Here is a 17,971-nt window from a genome sequence, read left to right as displayed (position 1 = left end):
TGGGTCATCTGCTTCCTCCCACAGGGGTCACTTGGAGCTAGAGATCTGCTCTGAGTGTTTACAGCTGTAACTGAAGGCCTCCGGTCTAGTAAAATGAATAGTATCATATACTCAGTTCCTAATATAGGCCTTTTGCCAGACTGTGGGCCCAGAGAGAGAAAGAACAGCCCTGTGAAAAAGGAAGGAGCTGGAATTGGAAAGTTGATAGGAATTTTTATAGTTGCTGCTTTTAGCTTTGCAGACTGCTCAGAGCAGAAAGTGAGAGAAGTGGAAGGCGAATCACTGCTGGTCTAGACACCCTTTGCTGTTTACTGCCCCAGGGCACAGGACGGGGTAAGAGACTTGCGTGTGTTTGGGTATGTTTCTAAATAAACCCAAAAACACGTTGCCATCAAGTTGACTCCAACTCATAGCAACCCCACCTAACAGAGCAGAACTGCCTTTTGTTGGTTAACCCTTGTAGAAGCAGACTGCTATGTCTTTCACAGAGCAGCTGGTGGATCCAAACTGCCAGCCTTTTGTTTGGTAGCTGAGCACTTTAGCCGCTGCACCACCAGGGCTCCTTCCGTGTGCTTTAAGTAGGAGGCACAAATTCAAATACCTATTTTTTTTTTTTTTATGAGGTAATAGCTACAGATATTACAAATGAATGAAGTGGATTAGATATAAGAAAATATTCTTTTATTTAATAAGTAATTGCATTTTAAGAAAGTATCATTTACTTTGTTAAAACCAAGTTCATTACATTGTTTCATGCTTTTTTCACTTCCACGCAGGCTTCTTATTGTGGTTATCAAGTTGGTTCTTTCAGCATAGACGCTCTGCATGTTAAACACAGGAAAGTAGTTTTCATTTTCACAAAGAAATACCCCTACTCCATTTTTCTTGAAACACATGGCTTGTTTGACTTACCTTTCACCGTCCCTCCTTTTCTTTGAAAAAATTAGAGGTAAGGGTATAATAAGAAATTACTTTCCTGTTTACCATAAGACAAAAGTCATGCAAGAGTTGTGCTGAGTGGCACATGGCATTGGAAGTCCTGTTGCGGAGGCAGTAGGGTGTGGTTGGGGCTCTGGTGAGCTAGCGAGCGCACACCCAGGAGAAAGGGGTAGCTTAGGCAATTCCAGTTGCCATGTAGGAATGTGGACCCTGTGTTGTCAGATCTTTTTTCAAGAGAAATTGGACATCCAGAATTTTGTGTGCAATCTTCAAATTCTTAAATGCTGGCAACTAGTTTGAAAATGTTAAAAACATTTTGCTGGCCAAAGTACATCCATGGGCTGCCAATGAGCCACCTAAATGGGCTGCCATTTTTTCAACTTTTTACTAAAGGGTTGATTTGTAAGCAGGAGAATGGTATTGAATAAAGCTAGCAGATATAGGAGAAGAGGAGGTGTATGTGGAAAAATAATAGAATCAAGAGAACAAGAACTGGGCAAAAAAACTTTTGTGGTAAAAAATGTTAAGCTGTTACCCACTGCCACCGAGTCGATTCTGACTCACAGTGATCCTATAGAACAGAGTAGAACTGCCCCATAGAGTTTTCAAGGAACCCCTGGTGGATTCAAACTGCTGACCTCTTGGTTAGCAGCCGTATCACTTAACCACTACACCACCAGGTTTTCTATTGGAGATCATTTAAAATCAAATAACCTGTGCATTTAGTACCTACCATGTAATGTCAATGAGAATTCTGCCACATAATTTCTTTATTCCACGTGTGGTTTACACTGTTGGGTTGTAGTATAAGGATGATTAAAAAAAAACTTTTAAAGTTTGAATTATAAGGATAATGCACTCCTATTTAAAAGAGTCAAAATCCCCTCTTTTCACCTCCTCCAATCCTCAAAAGTATCCACTATGAACACTCTGGGAATGTATCTTTATAGACGATTGCTTTTTAATGATTTTTTAAAAAATTCATATTTATATAATCGGTTTGATCACTAAGATTATATCGATTCCTATCTGTATCTGTCTTCTGTCTGCCTATCTACCTATCTATAGATATTTAATTTTCCCCCCAATTCTGAGGAGGATTAAAATAAAAGCCGTGTTTGCATTAAAATTGTGATATAGAAAAAAAAAAAAATTAAACCATAGAGCAGAGGGAAGTCAGTATACAAATCACCTAGTTTAAATTAGTGTATTTTTGTGACTTACTGAGAATTTGTTCAGCCAAGGCTGAGTTTTACCTTTTTCCTTCCAAATGACAATTCAAACTCTTTATAACTGAAGTTAAACATTACTCCTTCCTTCTTTTATAATGCCTCCTTTCTTTCCTTTTGATCTACTCTTCAGAATAATCTTTGCTGTCAGGATATTTTTTATTTCACAAGACAGCTATTTAAAAATAACCTCATGACAGCACATATACATTTTTCACAAACAAGTCTGAACCGGCTACATTTAGTCACACTTTAAAGGTTAGGTGATTTTTTTCCCCTTATATGGAGACTTGTTTACATTTTCCAAGTCCAAAAGGGAGCAAGCATTTTATCTAAAGAATGGACACATGGGAGATCAAGGTATAAGTAAGTGCTTTTTTGCACCACGTTCTTCACCCTGGACTCTATGTGAGTTAGTATATACTTTTCTATTTGAACATTTTCCATATTGCATTTTACTAGGAGAAAAGTACACCACAAAGTGCCTGAAGTAATTATGTTCAAAATTGTCCTGGGGGCGGTTGTCCTTAAGTCACATATGCCATTGTTGTGATAATAATAGCTGAGGTTTCTTTTGTGCACATTATAAATAACTTTTATGAAAAGAAAGAAGAATTCTCATCACCGTTTTTAATTCTGATAGCATTTCCTAGACCTCTAGGCCCTTAACTGGAACAGAAAGGAAGGGAGAGAGAGCAGACGGAGAAAAGGAGGGAAGAAGGAAGGCAGAGTAGAAGAGGGGAAGGAATTTACAGCCCCAGATTTTAGTTAAGAATGGTCAATGGTGTACATATGTTTATCAACCTTTTTTCCTCAAATCCCACTGAAATCACAGGAAAAGAGTTCTAAAAAACTTCAGTCTGTTCTTATGAAAACAGGGTAGGGTGGGATCATCAGCAGATCAAAGACCAATTTCTGACTTAAAGAAAGCAGGAGAGACATACTGACACATAAGCCCTAGCACCAAAGGCTGTAGCATAGGCGTAGCCACCCTTCCTGGAGTAGCTCAGTTGACAGGTACAGAGAGCCAGGGAAGGAAGTGGGCAGAAGGATTGTATACAAAACAGCTCCTCTTTCCCACCCATGCAGAGCATGTGTGCAGTGCAACTGATAGAGGTGACATGCACGACTAAAGAAATCAAACAATTATTCTGGAGAGGGCTAATGCTCCTAGTGAGGGGGGGCACCTCAGGACAAAGCCCTTCTGTTCTGACAAAGCGAGTAGAACTCTGATTGCCTCTGTGCTCTCTACCTACATATCTTAAAGAAGCCTACCTATTGACAGGACTTGTCCACTTACATGGAAGTTTTTCCAGTTAGAGTAATTATTGAGAAAAAACAACCTACTCAACAGCAGAGGAAATCCACACGTGCTACTTGAATTCATTAACATTGCCTTTCATAAATACGAGGAGATGACCAATAATAACCAGATGTTTGGGGAAGCCCCAATAGCATCAACTAGTAAGGTAAAATGAATAATAAGAATAAAACTGATGGGTTAAGGAAACCAGGTAATTTAGGGAATATTTTTTTTTTCTTTTGAAAATTTTAGTTAATAGCTCAGGGAGATTTTAAGAAGGAATGGTACCTATAAAGACATGGTTTTATGCAAAAAGAGAACAAGAGGGAGATGAAAATATGATTGTCTAAAAAAGTCCAATAAGTAGGCTGGACTTTAAAGCAAAAAGGTAAAAATAGAGAAACTATGAGAGAAAAATAAGTGATCTTAGAGTTAAATCTAGGATGTCAAATATCCTCCTACTGAGAAATCAAATAAAAGCGGAAAAATGGAAGAGATGAATTGGGGGAAGAGAACGAGGAGGAAGTAAAGAATGATGAGGAGGTAGCAAAGGAAAAAGTGGGAGATGAGGAGAAGGAGGAGGAGGAGAAGAAAATTTCTCTGAACTGAAGAAATTTAGTACTGTGTTCAGACACAAAAAGCTCTCTGAAACTGGCTTGCATGTTGCTGTGATTCTAGAAACTATGCCCAGTATTTCAAACACAGCAGGGCCACTCATAGTGGACAGGTTTCAGTGGAGCTTCCAGACTAAGACAGACTAGGAAGAAGGACCTGGCAGTCTACTTCTGAAAAAATTGGCCAGTGAAAACCTTATGAATAGCAGCAGAACACTATCTGATATAGTGCCAGAAGATGAGCGCTTCAGGTTGGAAGGCACTCAAAATACGATTGGGGAAGAGTTACTTCCTCAAATTAGAGTCAACATTAATGCTGTGGATGGAGTCAAACTTTTGGGATCTTCATTTGCTGTTGTGGCGCGGCTCAAAATGAGAAGACACAGTTGCGAACATCCATTAATAATCAGAACTCAGAATGTGTGAAGTGTGAAACTAGGAAAATTGGAAGTCATCAAAAATGAAATGGAATACATAAAGACTGATATCCTAGGCATTACTGACCTGAAATGGATGGGTATTGGCCATTTTGAATCAGACAATCATAATATGGTCTACTACACCAGGAATGACAGAGGAATGGTGTCACGTTCATCATCAAAAAGATCATTTGAGATCCGTCCTGAAGTACAATGCTGTCAGTGATAGGATAATATTCATACACCTACAAGGAAGATCAGTCAATATGGCTATTAATCAAATTTACTCACCAACCACTAATACCAAAGATAAGGAAATTGAAGATTTTCACCAGGTTCTGCAGTCTGAAATGGATCAAATATGCAGTCAAGATGCATTAATAATAACTGGTGATTGGAATGCAAGAGTTGGAAACAAAGAAGAAGGATTTGTAGCTGGAAAACATGGCCTTGGTGATAGAAACAATGCTGGAGATTGCAAGATAGAATTTTGCAAGACCAACAGCTTCTTCATTGCAAATACCTTTTGTCATAAACGGCAGCTATACATATGGGCCTCAATGGATAGAAAATACAGTAATCAAATTGACTACATCTGTGGAAAGAGATGATGGAAAATTTCAATATCATCAGTCAGAACAAGGCCAGGGGCCAACTGGGGAACAGACCATCAATTGCTCATATGCAAGTTCAAGTTGAAGCTGAAGAAAATAGAACAAGTCTGTGAGAGTTAAAATACAAGCTTGAGTATATCCCACCTGAATTTAGAGACCATCTCAAGAATAGATTTGCCTTATTGAACACTAAAGAGCAAAGACCAGATGAGTTGTGAGATGACATCAAAAAAAATAATAATAATAAATAAATGAAGAAAGCAAAAGGTCATTAAAAAGACAGGAAAGAAAAGACCAAAATGGATGTCAGAAGAGTCTCTGAAACTTTCGATTGGACATAGATAAGTTAAGCGAATGGAAGAAATGTTGAAGTAAAAGAACTGAACAGAAAATTTCAAAGAGGAACTTGAGAAGACAAAGTAAATTGTTACAACGAAATGTGCAAAGACCTGTGGAGCACTGGTGGCATAGTGGTTAAGAGGTAAGGCTGCTAACCCAAAAATAAAAATGTTGGTGGTTCAAATACACCAGCAGCTCCTTGGAAACCCTATGGGGCAGTTCTGCCCTGTCCTATAGAGTCACTATGAATTGAAATTACTCGATGGAAACAGAAGCTGTTGGTCTTGCAAAACTCTATCTTGCAAACTCTTTTTTGGTGCAAAGACCTGGAGTTAGAAAACCAAAAAGGAAGAATACAGTCGGCATTTCTCAAGCTGAAAGAACTGAAGAAAAAAAATTCAAGCCTCGAGTTTCAATTTTGAAGGATTCTATGGGCAAAATATTGAACGATGCAGGAAGCATCAAAAGAAGATGGAAGGAATACACACAGTCACTGTATCAAAAAGAATTGGTTGACTTTCACCCATTTCAGGAGATAGCATATGATCAAGAACCAATGATACTGAAGGAAGAAGTCCAAGCTGTACTGAAGGCATTGGTGAAAAACAAGACTCCAGGAACTGATGGAATACCAATTGAAATGTTTCAACTAATGGATGCAGCACTGGAGGTGCTCACTCATCTGTGCCAAGAAATTTGGAAGACAGCTACCTGACCAATCGACTGGAAGAGATCCCTATTTATGCCCATTCCAAAGAAAGTTGATACAACTGAATGTGGAAGTTATTGAACAATATCATTCATATCACAGGCAAGTAAAATTTTGCTGAAGATAATTAAAAAATGATTGCAGCAGTACATCGACAGGAATCTGCCAGAAATTCAAGCCAGATTCAGGAAAGGATGTGAAAGGGGCGATATCATTGTTGATGTCAGATGGATCTTGGCTGAAAGCAAAGAATATCAAAAAAGATGTTTACATGTGTTTTATTGACTGTGCAAAGGCATTCGACTGTGTGGATCATAAGAATTTATGGATAATATTGCAAAGAATGGGAACTCCAGAACACTTAATTGTGCTCATGAGGAAACTGTACATAGATGAAGAGACAGCCATTCAAACAGAACAAGGCGATACTGTATGGTTTAAAACCAGAAAAGATATGTGTCAGGGTTGTATTCTTTCAGCATACTCATTCAATCTGTACGATGAGCAAATAATCTGAGAAGCTGGATTATATGAAGAAGAATGGAGCATCAGGATTGGAAGAAGACTCATTAACAACCTTGATATGCAGATTACACAACCTTCCTCAGTCAAAATGAAGAGGACTTGAATCACTTACTGGTGAAGATCAAAGACCACAGCCTTCAGTATGAGTTATACCTCAATAAGCAACATTATGATAAGCGGAGAAGAGATTGACGCTGTCAAGGATTCTGTTTTACTTGGATCCACAATCAATGCCCATGGAAGCAGCAGAAGCAGCAGACAGGAAATCAAACAACATGTTGCACTGAGCAAATCCATTACAAAATAACCTCTTTAAAGTGTTGAAACGCAAAGATGTCACTTTTTGGCCCTGACTCAAACCACGGTGTACCTGACCCAAGCCATGATATTTTCAGTCACCTCATATGCATGCTAAAGCTGGACAATGAATAAGGAAGACCAAAGGAGAATTGATGCCTTTGAATTATGGTGCTGGCGAAGAATATTGAATATAGCATGGACTGCTAGAAGAACGAACAAGTCTGTCTTGGAAGAAGAACAGCCAAGAATGCTCCTTGAAACCCAGGATGGTGAGATTTTGTCTCATGTGCTTTGGACCTGTTATAAGGAGGGACCCGTCTCTGGAGAAGGACATCATGCTTGGTAGAGAGTCAGTGAAAAAGAGGAAGACTCTCAACGAGATGGATTGATACAGTGGCTGCAACAATGGGCTCAAGCATAGCAACGATTGTGAGGATGGTGCAGGACCAGGAAGTGTTTTGTTCTGTTGTACATAGGGTTGCTATGGATTGGAACCAACTTGATGGCACCTAACAACAACATACTTGTGGATGTAATCTTGTTTGGAAATACTGTTTTTTTTTTGTCATGTTAATTAGATCATAGCTGAGTAGGGTGGGTTCTAAATCTAACCACTTTTGAGTTTAAAAAGAGTAGTTTAGATACAGGGGGTGAAGGAGGAGGAGGGAGGCAGATGCCATGTGAAGCCTGTCTATAGGTCCAGGAACCAAGGAATGCCGAGGACTACATACAAGGAAAGGAAGTGACATGGCCAAAATCCTGATAAAGACTTTTATCCTCCAGAATTGTGAGAAAGTAAATTTTTGTTCCTGAAATCCACCCACTTGTGAAGTTTCTGTTACAGCAGCACTGGAAGACGTAGACAAAAGGTAACCAATAAAAGAACTAAAAAGTATGGAATAATCAATGAAACTTTGAAGAAGGCTTTTGTTGGAGGGAGAAAGCAGGAAGAAATATGAGATGAATTACATGTCTTTCATAGCGAGTCATTGAAAGATACTGTCTGAGGTTGCTAAGTCAAGAAGAGAGATGTATTAGTAGTGCTGAGAATTAGATAGAGCTGATTTAATATTGGCCACTCTAGCAGCTTCTAATAGTTACCTAAGTTTTTATCTATACATTGATTAACAAGCTAATTATTCTCAAATGCAATTCTTAATGAACCCATCAATTGCATTATTGAGAGAAAAACTTATACTGTTCATTTGGAAACATATGTTCAGGAAGGAATAGCTAGACTTTTTCAAAAGTTTATTATTGTGATGTGTTAATGTAAGTAACAGATAGCCTTTTTTTGAAAATGAATATTTGTGTAGCATGGTTGGAAGCAATTGTGTGAACTTAGAACTGTATCCAAGTAAATTTCAGTGTTTATAATATAAACATATGCCATACTGTGTTATAATATGCTGCTTTCCATCATATGCAACTTTGTGTGGACTCTAACTTGTAGGTTATTTGCATCTGGTACTTCTTTTTCACTCTTCTCATTTCTAATCATTCCTTCTTTCTTTAATGTTCTCCCTCTTTTTTTTTTTTTTTTTCCTGGCAGTGTTTCATTCACATTCCCCAATGCTTTATGTTTTTTAAAACTCTGGACCTTTGATTTTAAGTAATAAGTCCTCAGTAATGCATACAAGCCTTAAAAACAGTTGTATGCAATATGTTAAGTTCAAAATGGTAATACGTGCTTAATGTAATACGTAGTAGAAATTCTAAGTTTTATTTCCAAAAGATTAGGTAAATAAACCTCAGAAAGACACGAACTGACCTGTCAGTGTCAACATTTAAAAGTCACAGCTTTCATGCAATCATTAAAAGCTTGTGTTTTCATTGGCTGGAGGAGTACATGAATATCACATTCACCAAAACACAGGGAGATTAGCCTAATTTAGATGAGGTTGCTACTTGAAGAACTAAGAATAGAAATAATGCAAAGTGATTATCTCCAGTTGGTATAACTAGGGGTAAAAGCTGTTACTTTTCATTTAATACTGCTCTGTTCAGTATTTTTTAAGCAGCAATAGCACCATCAACACCACAAAATTAACACCATCCCCTAAAATATGTTTATGATTACATTAACATTCTGGCTGTGGAGTGTAAGTCTTTCAGCTTTTAACACAGAGGGCTCTTTTTCACTGTTGGGGTACCTGATGTGTTAGCTAGTTCCTTTTCATGTGTTTTATGTTTCATATTGATATCTAATTATAGATCCTAAGTAGAGACCATTTCTATCTGTAATTCATATTTGTTACTGTAGTTCAAAAGTACTAACCCCAGGATATAATTGGGATCTGACTAAAGGAAAAGCTCACATGGTGAAGTTAACAAACTGTTAAGAGGAGCTTATTGTGAAACACACTTGAATGTGGCTCAGTGCCGAAAAACCTTGTTTTTTCCTTGTCAAAACAGAGACAGAGTTCAGTGGAAAATCTGGAGTTGAAATGAGGCATGCCTAAAGCAGAGCCCTCGAGCAAACACTCAGCTATTCCTCACAACTACAGTCACTGGAGGTAGACAGCTGTTGCTGGGCAAATTATTATCATTTCTAGTTTGCAAATGCAGAAAAGGAGAGTTCTAGAAAAGCAGGTGTGTTCCCAGTATCAAATCATTGTCAGTCAATGTTGAGACCAGACATAAACAGCAGCATTCACATGAAGGATCGTGAATCATCTTAGTTAATTGACTGAGACTCTACATCTTATTTGAAGGTACACAAATCCATAAGAGGTTGATACTTTGCATTTTCCCCACAATTTATTTATTCCATTAAAACCATTAGAAAAACACATCTTAATCTCATAAAGCTCAAACATTTTGTTCATTACAATGTCTCACCTTTTAGAAGTTTAGTTTAAATTGTAAAATAGTTTGAGTCACTGAGTGCCTGCTATGTGCCAGTCACTGACCTTGGCACAGGGAAAACAAAATAAATAGGAGGCCAGGGATAGTCAAGACCCAACCATTTAGTGGGGAAGGGAAACATATACTAATAAAAAAAAAAATATCTGTATATTGTGATGTGTGGTCAAGATGTACACAGGGTGCTATGGGAGGTCAGAGAACAACCTGGGGTTAGGGGAGACTTCCCAGAGGAGATGGTGCTTCAATGTGTCTGGTCTGTTCCTTTTTTTTAGTGGTATTTACTCATTATAAAATTCAAAATAATGCACAAAAATATAAATCAGAGAGTAAAAAGCAACCCAATCTCCTTACCCAAAGTAAATTAAGGTTGGCACTTCAGTGAATACCCTTTCAGGCATGTATGTGTGTACATAATTTTATATAAATGTGGCCATACTCTACATGCTGTTCAGTATTGTCTAGCAGCTTTCCTACATGGGCAAAATCAGTGAAGCATATATATAAATATATGTAAAGCCAAACCTGTTGCTGTCGAGTTGATTCTGACTTATAGTGACCCTATAGGACAGAGTAGAACTGCCCAGTAGAGTTTCCGAGGCGTGGCTGGTGGATTCAAACAGCTGACCTTTTGGTTAGCAGCCGAGCTCTCAATCACTGTGCCACCAGGGCTCCTAATACCTGGTTCACAAAATTGTGGGGGCTGGCAAGTCTAAAATCAGGGGGTCAGGCAACAGGCTATAACAATGGCAGAGCATTTTGGCTGTGCTTCTTCCAAGACAGATTTGTTCTTTCTTTAGGCAGTCCGTGGTATGTTTACTGTTCTTCGCCAACGTCATAACTCAAAGGTGTCAATTATTCTTCAGTCTTCCTTATTCATTGTCCAGCTTTCACATGCATATGAGGTGATTGAAAATACCATGGCTTGGGTCATAAAGTGATGTCTTTGCTTTTTAACAGTTTAAAGAGGTCTTTTGCAGCAAATTTGCCCAATGCAATGCTTCATTTGATTTCTTGACTGGTGCTTCCATGGGTGTTGATTGTGGATTCAAGTAAAGTGAAATCCTTGACAACTTCAAATTCAAATGTATATGTGGGACTATTTCTGGACTCTATTCTGTTGCACTTACTGGAATCTAGAAATTCATGGGTCAATACCAAGAAAGCTAATTATTATAGCTTTATTATATATATGTGGACAAATTCTTAGTTTTTCTTTTTCAGAATTTTTCTGATTCTTCTAACATATTTACATGAAATTCAGAGTCATATTGTCAGTTCCGAACAAGATTGAGATTTTGATAGTCTTTGTAGGGAATATACCCTTTTAGAAAGAACTGATTTCTTTAAAATTTTGAATTTTCTTTTCCATTAACTAGGTTTGTCTTTCCATTTACTCAAGTCTTTCTTTGTGTTACTTAATAAAGGTTTAGAATTTTCTTCATATAGGTCCCTCTCATTTCTTGATGCTAATTATCTGAGCTAAGTCTTGAAGTATGTCTAGTTTACAGAAAGTAAGCTAGACAAGGGGGAAAAATTGTCTAGTAGTGTCTCTTTAGCTACCAGAAGTCATTGTTACGCTTGGATCACTCTTAGTTCTAGAAATAATGTCCTTCAGTTAACCTACATGAGATTCAAGTAGCGAAATAAACTGGAAAAAAAAAAAAAAGTGGTCTTTTGTGCAAAGAAGTAGAACAGGGCAGGCAGCCAGCATAAGAAATATTTATGCAGCTGTTGCCTGAGCAAGCCCAAGAAAACTTCTAGGGACTGTTAATAATATAAATGTTCAGTTTGCTATGGACCTATTGACTTATTTAAGAAAAATCCAACATCCAATATGTTTTCAATCTATGTGCATGAACCAAGGAATTTGACTATGGATAGATGTGTGTTTGAGGGTGTTTTGAACGAAGCTGAACCTAGGGAAGTTTGTGAAGTAGTTCCAGTTTTCCTTCATTTGCTATTTGATCTTGTTTCAGCCCATCCTACCTTAATTCAGAACTGTGGACTTGGAATACCATTGCTGGGATTTAACCTCTTGCCTAGATACTTGCATTCAGTGCTCTGTTTGAAATAACACTAAACAGAGCCCTCTCTCAAATGCCTAGTCATGAATAGATGGTCTTAGTCAATCTGTGCTTAACTAAGTAATGGAATAAACAAAATACCTCCCCCCAACACACAGACTGTACCTCAAAGCACTTTTATTCAGAATTCCCCTTCAGATGTCAGAATTTTAAAGTGATTTATAATCCCCTACTCCATAAAAAAAAAAAAAAAAAAATTTTTTTTTTTTTTTTTTTTACTCCATAGCTTTTTTACTGCAATTCTCTACATCACCTGGAAGTATATAGGTTTGTACCCTACCCTCCTCCACCCCCAGTCCTTAAAGAATATTATTTATGTTTGGGCAAGGGGATTCATTTTGTTCTCAGGGCACACCTACAACCCAACGGCTGAAAAAATAATAACTAGGCTGTTGCTTTTCTCTGTCCAAGCAGGCTGATTAATCTTAGATCTCCTATGAGACAACCAGAAAGACAAATCTCCAGTATTGTCCTGGCAGCTCCATTAATAAAGTAGTTTCTTCTATTATTCATCATGGCTTTGCAGAAAATTCTAAAATGGACAATTAAATAGAATAAAAGAATTTCTAGAAAAAGTCTCATTAACTTATGGAAAAAAACTACAGAACAAAAATGTTTTAAATTAGATGGTGGTGATGGTTGCACAACTCTGTGGATATACTAAAAACCATTAAATTGTACAATTTAAATGGATGAAGTGTATGGTATATAAATTATATCTCAATAAATAAACCTGTTTTTATAAAGCCATCCAGATATCTTAGTGTCAAAAAAAATAAGCAACATAGTTATTGGTTAGCTGAATTTGACAGAGTAATTGATTGCTATGAATAATAATAGCTAAAGTAGATTGAGTAGCTTCCTTGGGTTAGGCAGTTCATGTACAGTTTCATTTAATGTTCACAGTAAACTTTTGAGGAGAAGGCAGAATAAATAAGTCTTTGGCTTTAAAGAATACAGAGTTTGGAAAAATTCGTTTCTGGTGAAGGAAACCATGTTAGAAAAAAGATGAGGGTGTGAAAAGCATGATGCTTAAAAAAAAAAAAAAAAAGCAAGAAGTCTACTTTGGCTAAAGACGGGAATACTGTACAGCTGTGGCAGGAGATAAGAGGAGCCCGAGGGGCACGTCCATAGTACAGAGATCACAAATACTGGTTAGAGATGTCTCAGTGAAAAATTTACAGACAACAGGGGAAATATTATATTTTTTCAGCTGAGCATCTGGAAGGTTAAAGTGGAAAAAGTAGGTATAGTTTAGAATGGAGCACAGAGAAGCTGAGATAACAGGAAAGGATGTAACCCACCCAGGTGAAAAGTAATGAGGGCTTTGGACTAGGACTACAAGATGGAGAAAGACAATTTACGTATCAGGGGTAGAGACAACAAGATTACTAGAAAGACTGGGTATAAGAGAACAAGGGAGATGATATGTATGATGACCACAAGGTTCTGAACATGGTTGAGGACAAGAATAACAACAGATGCAATGTAATGGACAGGAGAAGATGGCACAGAGAGGAGGATGATATGATGCATTCAGATTTAGTTTTGTTGAGTTTCAGGTGCAGGCAACCAGAAGTTTTAGTCTGTAGCTAGATAGAGAGGTCAAGGCTAGAAATATCAAAGTAGTAATCAGCTGCATAAAAGTAATGATTGGCAACAAGGAGTAAATACAGTTGCATTTGTCATATATAGTCACAAAGGAGAGAAAGAAAAAGGACAGAATTAGAGTATAATTTAGGGAAAAGCCTACATTTAGTGGCTGGAAAGAGAAGTGTGATATATTGAAGATGGCAGAGTGAGAATAAGGCAGGAGGGGAACGAGAAATGAAGAAGCAATTATAAGAGTCAAGGAGTTTGAAGGAGGAATGCCAAAAATGGCAAAGGTCATTTGAGTTGTTGTACCAAAAACCTACCCCCAAGCAAAGTTTTCTCCATTCTAAGAAATAGCCTTAACTGTCTTATCTAAAATTTCAGCTCTCATTCTTTTGAGTTCATAAAAGAAAGCCTAAGAATTGTGACTGTTCATCTCCAGTTCTTAGAAATTAGTCTCTAGTAAAATCTGAATTACAATGTTTGAATATTGAGGAAAATTTTCTATAGCTTTTACCCTGATAAAGGCCTATCATTTGTAAATATGTGACTGTGATGGTTAAGATTGTGTGTCAACTTATCTGGGCCATGATTCTCAGTGTTTTGGCAGTCGTATAATGCAGTGATCGCTTCCCTGTTGAGATTTGATATGTGATCACCCCCATAATGAGATCTGCTGTGAGTAGCCAGTCAGTTGAAAGGAAATTTCCTTGGGCGTGTTCCCTGCATCTGAATATAAGTGCATGTGCTGGCTTTTGCCTAGTCTGGATATTGCAGCTGGCTCCTGTTCTTCTGACCTCCTGTTCTTGGGACTTGAGCTAGCAGATTACCTGTGGTCTTGCCTCCTAATCTTGGAATTCATCGATCTTCACAGACTATGAGCAAGAGCCCTGCTCTCCAACCTGCTGATCTTGGGTTTGCCAGCCCCTGTGGCTACATGAGTCAGGAGAAGCCTCTATCTTGATTCACAGACTTGGGATGTCCCAGCCTCTACAAACTCATAAGCCATTTCCTTGATAAAAATTTCTATATATATTTATATGCTCTACTGGTTTTGCTTCTCTAGAGAACCCAGCCTTAGACGGTGGCCTCTCTCCAAAGGCCAGGAACAGAAAGGATGACATATGTACTATAAAAAAGAGAAAAGTTAGAGAAAATTATTAGTTTACAACTTCTCTCTTTTTCTCTTTTTACTTTACCCTGATTTTCTAGAAGATGAAAAATTGGTACCAAATATGAGTTTGGTCAGGAATCCCTGAGTGGTACAAACGGTTAAGCACTAAACTATTGGCTGAAAAGTTGGAGGTTTGAACCCACCCAGAGGCACCTTAGGAGATAGGCCTGGCAGTCTGCTTCTGAAAGGTCACAGTCTTGAAAACCTTATGGAGCAGTTCTACTTTGCACACAGGGGGTTGCCATGAGTTGGAATGGACTCAAGGGCAACTAACAACAACATAACTTCGGTCAAAAAAACAAAGGAGACCAACAATGTGTTTCCCCAGGTGCTGCCACACTGAAGTCTCTTGTACCACACAGAGAACAAAAGCAGCTTAGTTTACTCTTTGAAAACTGTCTTCACGTAAGCAGTTAAAAACGGCTTCATTTTCCAAATCTGCTTTATTTTCCAAATCCAGTTCATTTCACAGAAACAGCAGTTCTTTGACTGGAGTTTACATTGAGAGAGAACAGCAAGTTGTGGGTAATAAATCTCAGCCACTGCTAAGGACTCCTTACTCTTCTAAACCAATCTAATAATAGACCTGGCCTGTCCACAATGATTGGCAGTTGCTCAGTTGAGCCATCAGAGGTGTTATAAAAATAAAGCCAGGTGAAGTTGCCCGTTGACAAGTGAAAGCTCTGAATAGGTGTTTTTAACAGAGGAAGTGATTATGGTTTCTGGAAATGTAGTGCTGGTGCTGCCTTTTCATATTCAGTGTTATTGGAAAAACCATACCAACTGACATTTTATAAAGTGGTCTTTTGTACAACTGTAGGCATGTACAGCTCATCATGGTTGTGCTTGGCTTGGCAAAATACTTTCCCTATACAGTGGAAAAATTTTTTAGTAGACAAGTGACTGAGGGGGTGACTTCCATGGCAGAGATACTTTGTTTTGGGTACTCTTCAAGTACATTCAGCATTATATATTTCTTTTTACAAGTCAAGTTCTTTAGAAATTGTACTGTGGCTAAAGCTTTTTTTCTCCAGACAGAACAACCCAGATTCTGGATAGCATCCGCAGGGTTTAAAAGTATGATTTTATAAAACATTATATAACGTCATCACTGGCAAAACATGGCTAAAATCTAACTTAGGCTCCTCTTTTTGAAATTAAAAAAGTCAGAACTTTGAAGTGATCATAATCTATGAAATATTTATGTACATGATTAATACAAGTAACCTATGAAATAATACTGTCAAAGAAACCCGTCTGAACCCAGAATATGGTGCCTCATTGATGACACTTACCACGGTGATCTTGTCCCTCCTTCCAACTTGCCTGAGGACATACTTATATCTTTTCTCAGGTTCATTCCAATTCTCTGTCTAAAGATTTTCAGAGATGAGGATAAAAGTAGTAGTCCTACCTGGACAGATTTTTAAACTTTGAATGGCTGTCCAATTAGGCAACTGTACAAGTCAGTAAACAGGCAGGGGAAGGATGGCATGACCACCTGTGATGATTAAGTATCGAGAGAAGCAGGTCAGCTGTAAATAACAACAGCCAACTTGAAGATAATCCACACTTGGCTTTTTGGGAATAAGAGGGACAGTAGAGATGGTAGAGAAGACCACATTCTCCTTCTAAAAGTGGCAGCTGCTACTCTGCCAATTTCTTCCATGGAAAGGAGGCCAAGCCTAGACAGACCTCCTGATTGTCCAAAAGAAGCCGGAGATTTTTTTGCACATTGAATCTTCTGATATTTGAATGCTAGAAACTGTATATTTTCTGATATATGAATGCTAGAAACCTTTTTTTTTTTTTTTAGAAACTGTATTAGCTCCCTGTTGCTGCTGTAACAAATTACCACAGATTGTGTGGTTTAAATAACACAAATTTATAATCACAGCTTTGCAGGTCGGAAGTTTGAAATGAGTTTCATTAGACTGGAACCAAGGTGTCAGTGAGACCATGATCCTTCAGAGGTTCTAAGGGAGAGCCTTTTCCTTGCCTTTTCCATATTCTACAAGACTCCTGAATTTCTTTGTTTGTGGTCCCTTGCTGTATCTTTAAAGCCAGCAGCATAGCATCTGAAATCTCTCTTTGATGAGAACAGGACAAAAATATGAAATGCTACAGATAGAAACAGGCATGTTTGGAAAGACTGGTTGAAGAACTCTTTCTCTAACATATGTTGAAATTCTAACCCCTGCACCTGTGAATGTAACCCTGTTTGGAAATAAGAGTTTTTCTTTTGTTATATTAATGAGGTCATATGGAGGTAGGGTGGGTCCTAAACCTAGTCCCTTCTGAGTGGTGTCTTAATAAAAGGGAAAACAGACATGGAGAGGACAGACCATGTGGGGAACCATCTACAAGCCAAAGAACACTCGTGGCTGCCCACAAGGAAGGGCCTTCTCCTAGGGACAATGTCCTGATTTGGATTCCTAGCCCCCAAAACTATGAGACAATAAATTTCTCGTCTTTAAGGTAAAAAAAAGAAAAAGAAAAAGAAAGTCTTTCTCTGACTCTTACCTCTTGCTTTTGTCATCACATCTCCTTCTCTTACTCCTACTCTCCTGCCTCCCTCTTTCCTTTATTAAGATTCTTGTGATTACCTTGGTTTTACCTGGATAATCCAGGATAATTCACCATCTCAAAATCCTTAACATAATCACATCTGCAAAGTTCTTTTTGCCTTATAAGGTAATATATTCACAGATTCTGGGGATTAGGATGCGGACATCGTTGGGGGGCTGCTTTTCTGTCTACCACAGAAGCTGATTCAATTTTTTAAAAATTTCAGGCCCAGATAAAACATGTCAGTAGGCCATCAGTTTGTGATTTTTTGTTAAACTCTAGTTATATCATCTCTGAGAGTAAATGTCCTCCAGAGATGTACATATCTGGCTCAACAGTTGTTCTCTGGATATCTGAAGAAAGAGGAACATCAGCAGCTCACATTCATGGGAAGCTGTCAGAGGGGACTGGGACATAATGCAGCCACATCCACTCTGGATGCCTTTGCATGATGGAAAATTCCACAAGCCACCCCAGAATGTTCAGTGGAACACCGCAGGGATTTATTCTAGATGAAATGACTTGGGGATGATGAACAGTGAGGGAAGGGCAATCACTGTGATAAAAAATGGAATTTCCCAAAGTTGGACACTCACATGCCAGAGATTACAGGAAGGTACAGACCTGAGGATGGGCAACAGCGTAAGAAGTTTGGGTGAGTCCATTTGGAATTGCTGCAAGAGCTTATAATTG

At 38.1% G+C, this 17,971-nt stretch overlaps 1 protein-coding gene across 1 annotated transcript in view; it reads left to right on the top strand.

The window, feature by feature from the left end:
• LOC126077915 (translation initiation factor IF-2-like) overlaps window positions 1-17,971 on the top strand; it is a 420,687-nt gene that overhangs the window by 195,092 nt on the left and 207,624 nt on the right. The gene's annotated exons all lie outside the window — the stretch shown is intronic.

Source organism: Elephas maximus, chromosome 6 (genome assembly GCF_024166365.1).
Source record: "Elephas maximus indicus isolate mEleMax1 chromosome 6, mEleMax1 primary haplotype, whole genome shotgun sequence".
In the NCBI taxonomy this organism is placed as follows: Eukaryota; Metazoa; Chordata; class Mammalia; order Proboscidea; family Elephantidae; genus Elephas; species Elephas maximus.
The sequence above is the reverse complement of the archived record's forward strand: the minus strand, read 5'-3'. Positions and strand labels throughout refer to the sequence as shown.